Source organism: Microcaecilia unicolor, chromosome 3 (genome assembly GCF_901765095.1).
Source record: "Microcaecilia unicolor chromosome 3, aMicUni1.1, whole genome shotgun sequence".
Lineage (NCBI taxonomy): Eukaryota > Metazoa > Chordata > Amphibia > Gymnophiona > Siphonopidae > Microcaecilia > Microcaecilia unicolor.
Window position 1 is genome coordinate 42,831,330 of NC_044033.1, and position 14,377 is coordinate 42,845,706.

General features: G+C 42.2%; 1 protein-coding gene across 2 annotated transcripts in view; it reads right to left on the reverse strand.

Moving 5' to 3' along the window:
• PSME4 (proteasome activator subunit 4) overlaps positions 1 to 14,377 on the reverse strand; it is a 363,943-nt gene that overhangs the window by 247,189 nt on the left and 102,377 nt on the right. The gene's annotated exons all lie outside the window — the stretch shown is intronic.

The following is a 14,377-nucleotide window of genomic DNA, read 5'->3' on the forward strand; positions in this document are numbered from 1 at the left end:
GAGGTAATACAAAATAAAAAGCAAAGACAAATTAGGAGTTCAAGTCACAACAAATCATGATTCAAAGGGTCAGGGCCTCATTCGAACATTTCCCTGGACAGTGGACTTTTTTTCTGTCCCTTAATAATGTAGAAAGACGAAGTGGTTGAGAGAAAAGCGACGAAAATGGTATGGAGTTTGAACCACAAGACGTACGAGGAGAGATTTGATGCCCAGATGTATACTGTGGAGAAAAGAAGAGACAGGGGCGATAAGATATAGACATTCAACTACTTGAAAGGTATTAATATACAAACAGACCTTTTCCAGAGACGGGAAGGTGGCAGAACTAGAGCACATGAACTGAGGTTGATTGGAGGGGGGTGTGGGGACTCAGGAATAATATCAGGAAGTACTTTTTCATGGTGAGGGTGGTAGATACCTGGAATGCCCTCCCGCAAGAGGTGGAGATGAAAATGGTAATGGAATTCAAAAATGCTTGGGATAAACACAAAGGTATCCTGAATAGAAAGAATGGAACCAAACCAACTTAGAAGTGCTTAGATTGCAACTCCAGTAATTGGGAAGCAAAGCCAGTCTCAGGCATACTTCTACAGTCTGTGCCCTGAAAATGGCAAGGACAAATCAAGATTAAGTATGCATATGTAGTATGGCTTATTGCAGCATTCTATACAAGCGTTGTGTCAGAGGAGACAACGAAGCACGCTCACCTTCACAACGGTCTTTCTAAAGACCTCCCTTTGTTGAGGATTTGCCTTCATCAAATAGTTCTCAAAAGCATTCGGCATTAAGACTCCTGATGCAGGCCTAATGGCCGAAACACGACGTTGTGTCGAGTCTTTATACCTCAATAAACATCTTTATTATTATATATCCTTTCAGTCTTTGAAATCCTTAGTCGTCCTCCCACTTTTATTTTATTTCTTGTTGTTGTCCGTGGGGCATCTAGAGTTCTCCGCCTTCTGCCGGATATTTTTTCTCTGTGCATATGTAGTATTACATCATACTATATGTTCGTGTTAATCTTGTGGGGCAGACTGGATGGATTGTACAGGTCTTTATCTGCCATCATCTACTATGTTACTATGTAACTTACTACTTACTATTTTCCTAGTGCTATTTTATACAGATACACATAAGATATAGTCTCTTCTGCATAACACTTACAATATAGTCAAGACAAATATATAAAAGAGTCCTAAAAAATTTCATTTATTAATAATGGTAAAAAAATAAATAAATAACACGCACACACACAAACAAACAAAGGCTGGGAGTGGATGAAACAGTAGCCTTGAAAATGTGATTTTCAGACCTGATTTGGGATCATGACACACCAGCTAAGAAGTCTATTCCTGACATAAGGGGTAACAAGTGAAAAGCATGGCGACAGGAGCTCACAGTGGAGGTGAAAGGGTACAGAAAAGAATAACTTATCTTAAAAGTGGCATTCACAAGCAGGGCTGCACAGATATAAGCAAGGAGAGGAGCAGCAAAATGAATACACTTAGAAATACGTAAAAGCAGCTTGAACACCATGAAGAAACAGACAGTCAATTAGTGACTTGAGAAGAGGGTTTATATAGGTGTAGTGAAAGTGGAAAAAGTTAAGTAGCAAAGCTGAATGCTGATATATTATAGAGAGATGGTTCACTGGGAGACCCTGGCAAGAGTAGCAGAACCTTATCAGGTACTGTGAAGAAATAGTGTGTTTTAAGCCTGTAAAATGTATTGGATATTTTCCTGCATTAATTATGTATTAATTATGTATTGAAGTGTATTTCTCCTATTTGGCTAGCAGGTGGTGTTTTTTTTATTGTAAGCTGTTACAGGAAAACAAATGAAATGTTCTCTCTTTAGTTTAACACAAACAGGAGGCAAGAAGCAGTATATTTTTGAAATTTTCATGTTCTGGTTGGCCCAGAAGCTCATTTTGATTTGGAGACTACTGGCTTAGCCAGGGAGAAAAGAGAAAGATCTGTTTGCTGAGACTCAGTGAATTATATGTCCTGATCTTCCCAGGTACATTTTAAAAAGTAAAACAAATGTTTAGTTAGTATTATAATTGATCCATATTTCAGTTACCTGTTATTGCTTGCTGATTGCACTTTTATGTTACACTGTTCAATTTTTAAGACAATAAGCAATTTTAGTTTATTGCTTCTTTGTCTGGACTGATAAAGAATCTTGATGGTTTGTGTGTTGGGTCTGTGAGTGCCTTATGGGAACTGTGCAACCACTGGGAGTGTGGCCCCAGAAACCTAGAAATCACTGGGGATAATGCGTGAGTGGGAGACTTACCTAGAGGAGGTTGTGACCCAGTCAGTGGGAGGAGGGTACTAGTGTACAGCACAGGCGGCAGGTGCAGGTGGACCTGAGCTATGCTGGAGATAGACCCTCTAAGTGGCCGCGGGGTAACCCCAGGTGAGTGGCTAGGCGTTTTGTGACAGGTACTTTTTAACCTCAATTTCATCAGTTTAAAAAAAATCTGAACCATAATAAAAAAAATATAAATCCATTCTCTTGGCAAGAATCATGAACAAAATGTTCCCTGAAAGCAGTCCATGATGCTCTTCTATTGATTCACTGACCTTAACTGACATCACTGCCCTGTGCCTAGAAACATTAGCCTGGCAGCAGAAAGTTATGGGTAGTATGAATCACTTGTATACAGTGATAGGATTTCAGTTGCACAACTCAGAGAAAACACTGCCCAAATGGGACTTCACCTTTCTGAATCATGATCTAGAAGCTAGTCTATTTCTAATGAGGATTCTATAAAAAAAAGAGTAAAGGCAGACTTAAAGAGAGAAACTAAAGAGAATTCTAAAAAGAAGTGTGTCAAGAAATGAATAATTTCCATGCAACACAATGAAAACAAAGAATTTGTGTGTAAACTTTCATGGCTTCATTATAACCACAATTTCTGCAGCTTTTACAAGGCTATTTCACAAAGACAAATAGAGGGGCATAATCGAACGGGGTGCCCAAGTTCTCCTGAGGGCATCCTCACAGGACGTCCCCGTGAAGGGGCGGGGAAACCCGTATTATCGAAACAAGATGGGCGTCCATCTTTCATTTTGATAATACAGTCAGGGACGCCCAAATTTAAACATTTAGGTTGACCTTAGAGATGGTCGACATAAATGTTGAGATGGTCAACCTTACAGATGGTCGTGCCAGGTTTTCGGCGATAATGGAAACCAAGGACGCCCATCTCAAAAATGACCAAATCCAACTCATTTGGTCGTGGGAGGAGCCAGTATTTGTAGTGCACTAGTCCCCCTGACATGCCAGGACACCAACCGGGTACCCTAGGGGGCACTGCAGTGGACTAACTGATGCACTAACTGAACGGAAAAAGCCCTTCCCTTACCGATCCCTTAGTGATCCAGAAAGGAACGGGCATGCATGAAGGAAATCGCATGCAAATGAGCTGCTCACTGTTAGCTCATTTGCACATGATTTCCTTCCTAAGGAGGGGAAGCCAGTGCAGAGAAGCCAAGCATTATGCATGGCTGCTCTGTGCATGCCAAAGACGGCTTCATACATGCAGACAAGCTGAGTTTATAATAGCTGTCTACAACCTTAAATAAATTGCCATCTACAACCTTAGAAAAATACAAATCCAGGTGAAAACGTCCCAAGTGCTCATCAGGGACGTCTTTTTTTTTTTTTTTTTTTTTTTTAAAGAGTATGGGTGAAGGACGTCCTTCACTATGCCTCCGTCCCTGCGATGGCAGTTGAGGACGTCCAAAATGTGGATGTTTCTGTGAGAAGGACGTCCATGCCTGCTATGCCTCCGACACCCCCTTTATTTATTTGGATTTTGGATCACAAATAGCAGCAGTGGGATTTGAACCAGCCACCTCTGGATTGCAAGACCAGTGCTCTAACCACTAGGCAACTCTTCCACTCCACTCACTTGAAATTTGGCCATCCCTGTGGGGGGGGGGGGGGGGGGCAGTTCAGGACATCCAAAATGTTTGAAAGAAGGACATCCATGCCTTCGCTATGCCTCCCAGGAACCTGCATACTGCTGCGATGGACCGAAGTATGACATTTCAGGCTGGCAAAAAAAGTTTTTAAAGTTATTTTTTTCAGAGTGGGAAGGGGTTAGTCACCACTGGGGGAGTCAGGGGAGGTCATCCCCAATTCCCTCTGCTGGTCATCTGGTCAGTTCACGCAACTTTTTGAGGCTTGGTCGTAAGAAAAAATGGGCCAAGTCGGCCAAGTGCTCGTCAGGGACACCCTTTTTTCCATTATTGCTCGAGGACACCCAACTGTTAAGCACACCCCAGTTCCGCCTTCGCTATGCCTCCGACACGCTCCTGGAAACTTTGTTTGTCCCCGCGACGGGAAGCAGTTGGGGACGCCCAAAATTGGCTTTCGATTATGCCGATTTGGGCGACCCTGAGAGGACGCCCATCTCCCAATTTGTGTCGAAAGATGGGCGCCCTTCTCTTTCGAAAATAAGCCTGATAGGCACCCAGTTGTCCTTCCAAACTAGGCAACCTGCCTTACAGCAGCTCACAACAGAAATCTTACTTTGGTCCTTGGATAGCATCAGTTACCAGAGGATACACAAAGTTTGACTAATTATCAGTTTCAAAAAATTCTAAAGACTTGGCTCTATACTCATCATTTTGTCTGAACTCTTAAATATTATCAGTATATAATGCAAAAAATTATCAATTGCAATTATGTATTGCATTTTTATTTATTTTCTTTATTCTTACTGTATGTTGTTTTGGGTTTTTTTTTTTAATGTAACTATGTAAACTGCTTTGATGCCTTCTGGTGTAAGGTGGTATAGAGTAAATAAATCAAATCAGGACTCTGCAATATCTTTGAACTCTGTTCTGTTCAGTGTACCCATTATATGATAACACAAATCCACTCCACTGAAGATGACATCATACAGAGTCCAGACATGAGCAATGACTCCAGTCCCAGCTCACAAGCCACCAGTGTCTTGCATGCCCCAACTTACAGGGCCTAAACTGTCTACAGTTTCTATAATAACATTGGACAAATTGGCTCATTCTCAGATGCAGGAAAGGAGTGTAAATTCCCAAGGGATAAAAACTAAAAAAAAACTTAGTAGCAAGTTAAGCTGTTCCAGGACGTCAGACAATCTTAATTCCTCTAGGTCTTTAAATCTGAGAAATGTGAATTTTCTTATGGTTTTTCTTATATCTTTGGTGGATTTGCTTAAACAATGCCTACTAGAAACCCTGACTATTTTAGATGAAGCTATGTCTTCTGGTACAATCAGTAGATCACCTGCCTAAAGTGCCCAAGACCTGAGTTAGAACCCCTCACCAGGATTGCTGTCAGATAGCCAGCCTTGGGCAAACTTAGCCATCCATCCACTTTTCGGTGGTAAATGAGTACTTATCCTCGTTAATGAACTGGTGCTTGCATACCTTTACCTTTCTATGCCTCCATATAACAATCTTTTTCCTATCATTTAGGAGATGAGTGCAAACCCAGAGAACAAATACCCATGGAATTTTTTCCTTGGAAGCCTGGATCTTACAGGATTGCTTGAGGACAAAGAGGAGATGAATAAATGAGCCACAATTTTGATAAGCTTTGTCTTCAACCAAGACTGGGACGCCTTCTGCCACTTTTTGTATTTATTTGTTTGTTTGTTTTGTTTAAAAGTAAGCATCAGGCCAAGTTTCACAACCCCCCAAAAAAATGCAGATACTGCCTATGTGTAAACACATTCAGAGCTCAGACATTTCTTTGGATGTACTAGGAAAAATCTCATTGGATATCACAACATAATGTCAGATTTCCTGTGTTTGCTGGATGGTAAATATTATATTTTCTTTGAGCTGTCACAACTTCTTTTTTTCCTTGATTCAGAATTTGAAAGAGCTGCAAACTCTGCTCATTCCAATGGCTAAGAACACAGATAGGTTTAACATTATGTGGCTGGTGCTGGTGTGACATCAGGGCATGCTAAGGATATAAAGTTCCTTGACGAAATCAAGGACCGCTTTATGGTGCAGCTGGTACAGGAGCCAACAAAAGGAGGAAAAATTCTAGGACTAGTCCTTAGTGGAACGTATGATATGGTGCAGGGGGTAATGGTGCTGAGGCCACTTGATAACAGTGATCATAATATGATCAGATTTCATATCGGCTCTGGAGTAAGTAGACACTGAAAATCCAATACATTAGGCATTTAACTTTCAAAAAGGAATCTATGATAAAATAAGAAGAATGGTGGGGGGAAAAGAACTGAGAGGAGCAGCTGCGAAAGGTCAAACATTTACATCATGCGCAGATGTGGTCCAAAAACACCATCCTGGAAACCCAGGCGTTATATTCCATGTACTGAAGGAAGGCCAAGCAACAGCAGGCATGGTTAAAAAGAGAAGAGAAGGATGCCATTACAGCTAAAGAAAAATCCTTCATAAAATGGAAGAAGAATCCGACTTTAAATAATAAGAAACAGCATAAGGCAGAGGTTTTCAACCCAGACCACAGGGCACGCCCAGCCAGTAGAGGTTTCAAGGATATTCTCATTGAATTCAATGGGGAAATCCAGAAAACCCCTACTAGCTGGGTGTGCCCTGAGGACTGGGTTGAAAACCTCTGGCATAAGGAATGGCTAGTCAAATGCAAAGCGCTGATAAGGAAGGCAAAGAGGGCCTTTGAAAAAAAGATTGCGATGGGGGCAAAAACACTTAGTAAAAACTTTTTTAGGTATATTAAAAGCAAGATGACGGCAAAAGAATCAGTTGAACCACTAGATGACTGAGAGGTAAAAAGAGCACTCAGGGAAGACAACGCCATAGCGGACAGAACAAATTAATTCTTTACTTCGGTCTTCACCAAGGAAGATTTGGGAGAGATATCAGTGCCAGAAATTGTATTCAAAGCTAACAAGTCAGAGAAACAGAATGAAATCTCTTTTAACCTGAAAGGTGTAATGGCAGAATTTGACAAATTGAGGAGTAGCAGATCACCTGGACTGGATGGTATTCATCCCAGAGAACTGATAGAATTGAAAAATGAACTTGCAGAACTATTTTAATATGTAATTTATCTTTAAAATCAAGCATGGTATCGGAAGATTGGAGGGTAGCCAACGTAACACTGATTTTTAAAATGTTCCAGAGGTGATCAGGGAAATTATGACGTCAGTGCCGGGCAAAATGGTAGAGATTATTATAAAGAACAAAATTACAGAGCATATTCAAAAGCATGGATTAATGAGACAAAGCCAACATGGCTTTAGTGAAAGGAAATCTTGCCTCACCAATCTACTACATTTTTATGAAGGGGTGAACAAACATGCGGATAAAGGTGAGCTGGTTGATATTGTGTATCTGGATTTTCAAAAGGCGTTTGACAAAGTACCTCATGAAAGATTCTTGAGGAAATTGGAGAGTCATGGGATAGGAGGTAGTGCTCTATTGTGGATTAAAACTGGTTAAATGAAGAAACTAAGGCTATTGGTGCAAAGTTTCTTCTTGTATATCCATGTAAGTGTATTGTTCACTATATGAATAACAAATATGTTTTCTATGAACCCGATCAACTCACATTTCTTTTGGATCAAAAAAAATTATCCAATTAGTTTCTGCTGTATAGATGCGCTATGATAAATTAACGTGTTTAATAGACCAGGCCATAGTCTTTGTATTTTTTCTAAAACATTGAGTCCTCAGAAATGTTAGCCCCCCTCCTCCTTTTTCCCCATTTGTTGTGGTCTGAGGAAGAGCTAAATTTATTTCTTTGTCTTATTTGATGCTTTGTTTGTTCTTTTTCTTTTTTTTATTATTTGTTTATAAATATTGAAATGTTCCCCAGGGGTCTGTGCTGGGACCTCTGCTTTGTAACATATTTATAAATAATCTAGAGCTGGGAGTAACTAATGAGGTAATTAAATTTGATGACAACACAAAGTTATTCAAAAGTTGCTAATTAGCGAGAGGATTGTGAAAAATTACAAGAGGACCTTAAGAGATTGGGCATCCAATGGCAGATGACATTTAATGTGAGGAACTGCAAAGTGATGCATGTTGGAAGAGGAACCTGAACTACAGTTATGTGATGCAAGGTTCCACATTAGGAGTCACCGACCAGGAAAGGGATCTAGGCGTCATCGTTGATGATACATTGAAACCCTCTGCTCAGTGTGTGGCAATGGCTAAGAAAGCAAATAGAATGTTAAGAAAGCAAATAGAATGTTAAGCGTTATTAGGAAAGGAATGGAAAACAAAAATGAGGACGTGATAATGCCTTTGTATCTCTCCATGGCGAGACCGCACCTTGAATACTGTGTGCAATTCTGGTCACTGCATCTCAAAAAAGATATAATGGAATTAGAAAAGGTACGGAGAAGGGTGACGAAAATGACAAAGGGGATGGGATGACTTCCCTATGAGGAAAGGCTAAAGCGGCTAGGGCTCTTCAGCTTGGAGAAAAGACGGCTGAAGTGAGATACAATAGAGGTCTATAAAATAATGAGTAGAGCTGAACAGGTAGACGTGAATCACCAAAAATACTAGGTCTAGGAGGCACGCAATGAAGCTACAAAGTAGTACATTTAAAACAAATCGGAGAAAATATTTCTTCATTCAACATGTAATTAAACTCTGGAATTCGTTGGCAGAGAATGTGGTAAAAGCAGTTAACTTAGCGGGGTTTTAAAAATGTCTGGATAGCTTCCTAAATAAAATTCCATAAGCCATTATTAAGATTGACTTGGAGAAAATCCACTGCTTATTTCTAGGATAAGCAGCATAAAATGTACTGTATTTTGGGGGGATTTTGCCAGGTACTTGTAACCTGGATTGTCCACTGTTGGAAACAGGATGCTAGGCTTGATGGACCTTCAGTCTGTCCCAGTATGGAAATACTTCTGCACTTATATCAGTGTTAATACTAGTTTTCACCAGTTTCATTTGTAGTACTCCTCACTTTTCTGCTAAATTCTTCCAACTTTAATAGTCTAACTTTAGTAGTATTCTTTTTCTTGTCTTAACGTATTATTTGATGTTACAATATATGATTAATTTCCTAATCAAGGTTGCCTCCGTTTATATATACTGAAATGAAAAAGTGAAAAAAAAGAAAGACCTCACAAGCATTTGTCTTCTTCAATTATTCAAAACATAAAAACAGATGAACCCCTCATTATGACACTAATTACGCTGGATCTATATAGCAAAGAGAATGTAAATGATGGCAGATAAGGAATAATTGGCTCATCCAGTCTGCAAGACATTCCCACCCATACTGGTCTAATTAAGGATATATTAAAGTTGTCACTGATGCATGTTTAGCTGCTTGTATATTGCTCCTTATTCAGATCTATCTTTGAAGTCTTCCCTCATCTAAAAAGATGAAAATACAACTCCCAATGAACGTAAGAACTTAAGAGTAGCCATACTGGGGGTTACACCAATGGTCCATACAGACCAGTATACTGTTTCAACAGTGGCCAAACCAGGTCACAAGTACCTGGCAAAAACCCAAATTGTGGTAACACTCCATGCTACAAATTCCAGAGCAAGCAGTTGCTTACCCATGTCTGCACCAATAGCAGACTATAGACATTTCCTCCAGGAACTTGTCCAAACCTTTTTAAAATCCAGATATGCTGTTACCACATCCTCTGGCAAAGAGTTCCAGAGCTTAACTATTTGTTGAGTGAAAAATATTTCCTCCTATTTGTTTTAAAGTATTTCCATGTAACTTCCTTGAGTATCCCCTAGTCTTTGTACTTTTGGAACGAGTAAAAAACCAATTTACTTCTACTCTTCTACACCACTCAGGATTTTGTAGACCTCAATCATATCCCTCCTCAGCTGTCTCTTTTCGAAGCTGAAGAGCCCTAACCTCTTCAACCTTTCCTCATATGAGAGGAGTTCCATCCCCTTTATCATTTTGGTCGCTCTTCTTTGAACCTTTTCTAATTCTGCTATATCTTTTTTGAAATACGGTGACCAGAACTGAACACAGTACTCAAGGTGAGGTCACACCATGGAGCAATATAGAGGCATTATAGTATTTTCAGTCTTATTCACCATCCCTTTCCTAATAATTCTTAGCATCTTGTTTGCTTTTTTGGCTGCCACCACATATTGAGCAGAATATTTCAGCGTATTATCTACAACGATACTTAGATCTTTTTCTTGGTTGCTGACCTCCAAGGTGGACTCTAGCATCAGGTAACTATGATTTGGATTTTTCTTTCCAATGTGCATCACCTTGCATTTGTCCACATTAAAATTTCTTCTGCCATTTGGTTGCCCAGTCTTCCTGCAATTTCTTATGGTCTTCCTACCATATTTCACAGTCCACACGTGTTCTATCAACCTTGAATATTTTTGTGTCATCTGAAAATTTCATCACCTCACTCTTCATTCCGATTTCCAGATCATTTATAAATATGTTAAATAGCATCACTCCCAGTACTGATCCCTGCGGCATTCCACTGTCACCCTCCTCCATTGAGAGAAAGGACCATTTAACCCTACCCTCTGTTTTCTGTTCAATAACCAATTCCTAATGTCTTTCAAAGAATGGAAAACATTGCTTCCTATCCCATGACTCTCTAATTTTCTCAGGAGTCTCTCATGAGGAACTTTATCAAACGCTTTCTGAAAATCTAGATACACTACATCAAACAGCTCACCTTTATCCACGTTTATTCACGCCTTCCAAGAAATGAAGCAAATTGGTGATGCAAGACTTCCCTTGGCTGAACCCATGCTGACTCTGTCCCATTAATCCATGTTTATCTATGTGTTCCGTAATTTTATTCTTTATAATAGTTTCCACTATTTTTCCCAGCACTGAAGTCAGACTTACTGTTCTGTAATTTCCCAAATCACCCCTTGAACCCTTTTTATAAATCGGCGTTACATTGGCCACCCTCCAATCTTCAGGTACTATAGATGATTTTAACAACAGGTTACATATTACTAACAGCAGATCAGCAATTTCATGCTTGAATTCTTTGAGTACCCTTGGATGCATGCCATCCAGCCCAGGTGATTTACTACGGTTTAAATTTGTCGATTTGGCTCAGTACATCTTCCAGGTTCACCAAGATTTCTTTCAGTTCCTCCGCATCACCACCCTTGAAAACTATTTCCGGTACAGGTGGATCTCTTACATCTTCTTCCATAAAGACCGAAGCAAAGAATTCATTCAGTTTTTCCACTACTGGCCTTGTCCTCCCTGAGTGCCCCTTTTGCTCTTTTGTGATCTAACGGTCCCATGGATTCCCTCGCAAGCTTACTCCTTCCGATGTACCTGAAAAAGTTGTTACTGTGAGTTTTAGCCTCTGCAGCAAGTTTCTCTTCATATTCTCTTTTAGCTTTACTAATGCTATGCATCTGACTTGCCAGTGCTTATGTTGCTTTTTGTTTTCCTCATTTGGGTCCTTTTTTGCATTCTTTGAAGGACATTCTTTTGGCTGTAATAGCCTCTTTCACTTCACCTTTTAACCATGCTGGCTATCCTTTTCTCTTCTTTCCACCTTTGCAAATACGTGGAATGCATCTGGTCTGGGATCCCAAGATGTTATTTTTGAATAACATCCACTACCTGATATAGAGGGGCATAATCGAACGGGGTGCCCAAGTTTTTCTGAGGACGTCCTCGCAGGACGTCCCCACAAAGGGGCGGGGAAACCCGTATTATCAAAACAAGATGAGCGTCCATCTTTCGTTTCCATAATACGGTCGGGGACGCCCAAATCTCAACATTTAGGTCGACCTTAGAGATGGTCGTCCCCAGTTTTCGGTGATAATGGAAACAGAGGACGGCCATCTCAGAAACAACCAAATCCAAGCCATTTGGTCGTGGGAGGAGCCAGCATTCGTAGTGCACTGGTCCCCCTCACATGCCAGGACACCAACCGGACACCCTAGGGGGCACTGCAGTGGACTTCAGAAAAAGCTCCCAGGCGCATAGCTCCTTTACCTTGTGTGTTGAGCCCCCCAAAACCCACTCCCCACAACTGTAAACCACTACTATAGCCCTTAGGGATGAAGGGGAGCACCTAGATGTGGGTACAGTGGGTTTCTGGTGGGTTTTGGAGGGCTCGCTGTTTCCTCCACAAGTGTAACAGGTAGGGGGGGATGGGTCTGGGTCCGCCCGCCTGAAGTGCACTGCAGTACCCATTAAAACTGCTCCAGGGACCTGCATACTGCTGTCATGGAGCTGGGTATGATATTTGAGGCTGGCATAGACTGGAAAAAATATTTTTTTTTAATAATTTTTTAGGGTGGGAGGGGGTTAGTGACCACTGGGGGAGTAAGGGGACGTCATCCCCATTCCCTCCGGTGGTCATCTGGTCATTTAGGGCACATTTTTGTGGCTTTGTCGTAAAAAAAAAAAAGGACCAAGTAAAGTCGGCCAAGTGTTCGTCAGGAACGCCCTTCTTTTTTCCACTATCGGACGAGGACGCTCATGTGTTAAGCACAGCCCAGTCCCACCTTCACTATGCTTCCAACACGCCCCGTGAATTTTGGTCATCCCCGCAACGGAAAGCAGTTGAGGACGCCCAAAATCGGCGAGAGAGAGTGTATGGGGGACAATTGCCATTGTTCTCTTGTACTTCCCTTAGCTACCCTTCTCCATTGTGAATTTTGCCCACAGAGATAGATTGTGTGTGTGTGTGAGTGAGTGTGTCTGTATGTATGTGTGTCACAGAGAGAGTTCGTGTATGTGTGTGTGTAAGTGAGAGAGGGCGGGGCGGGCTAGTAGGTTGGGGGGGGGGGGGGGGGTAATCTCTGTTTCCCTTGCACCATGTAGCCGTCATTGCCACACACTGAATTCGAAGGAAACCTGTGAGGTGCTGCATCCACGTTGTCGTTCACCGTCCTCCTTCCCCTGTCTTAGTAGACAGGAGTGGAAGTAAGCCTATGTAGTCCAGTGTAAGGAAGGAAGGCAATTAGGGTAATCTCTGTTTCCCCTGCGGCGTGCAGCCGTCATTCCGATACACTCAAAGCAAAGGAAACGTGTGAGGTGCTGCATCCATGGTGTTGTTGTGCTGTTGGCGCGGCGGGATGGCGAGCGGGAGCAAGTGGGAACATTGGGGAGGAGGGTGAGTGAGGGAGGGCTGAGTGATGTCCAGCGGCGCCGGCGAGTTGGGAGAGGAGGGGGCAGTTATGGAGACAGCGTGCGTGAGGTGCTGCATCCACGTTGTGGTTCTGCTATTAGGGCGCCGGGATGGCCAGCGCGAGCAACGTGCTGTGGGTCAAAGGGCGGGGCTGCAACTTGGAGAGGAGAGAGGGAGGGCGGGCCAGGGAGCGGCAGGAGGCAGTGAGAGGCAATGGGAAAGGGAGTGCCAGCAGTGCGGCCTCGTCGGTGGCGTTCGTCGATCGTGTTTCCTGGAGTGTAAGTGCTCCGTCCCCGTCATCATGACGCTGTGACGCGAGGATGGGGCACACAGCAACGGTACTTCGGGTGTGGGCGTTTAGGTACGGCCAGGGGGGGGTGTAGCGTCGGAGGGTGGGGGAACTGGGAGGGGAGAGATGGAGTGCGGCCGACGATTCGTTGAGTGTCATAGCTCCGGCCTGGACGTCATCACGTTGTGCTGTGAGGGCGGGGCAGACACTCATGGGGAGAAATTCCGATCTATGCCACCTCAAAAACAAAATTCCGATCTCTGCCACTTCAAAACTGGAAGTTGCAGCTGAGTTAGAACGTTAGGGTTGCTAATTATGTGCAGAAGGGGTGTGGCTGAGGGCGGGTCTATGAGTGACAGTGAGTGGTGCATGAGTGACAGTGAGTGGTGCTGACAGCCTAGCCTACCAACAGTGCAGGGCTTCAGTGTTTCCCTGCCACAGAGTGAGCTTCAGAATGTTTGAGGTGAGACTTATTTATATAGATAATTACAAATGCTCAAAAAATGGTCAATAATGTATTCTGAATCCTGAATATACATCTCCTATCTCTCCCACAGTTTTACCTGTTTGCCGAATGGTTGGTACTAAAGCAAAGAACCAATGCTACAGTTAAACAACTCTTATGCTATATATGTTTGTGTTAGCACAGAAAGCAATTTTGTTAGAGTGGTGCAGTGACCACCCACCAACAATTAAGCAGTGGTTGAATCTTTTGTTTGCCATGATAGTAATGAAAAGATACAGAGCAGGCTGGACCCAACCACTAAGATGGCTTAAATATTGAAAGGTTTGGTTGGCTATGCTGCACAGAACACATAGCTGAATTTTGAACTGCTGAGCTGACCTGGCTCAATTGTGATCATTCAGTGACTATAGACATCAGATGACTGGTTTCAGACCTGGTGTAAGAAATCCCATCAGGCAGTGGTATAGACAGGAATTTTCAATAGGGGGTTCATTTTTTATGGATAATTTTGTTTGCTCAA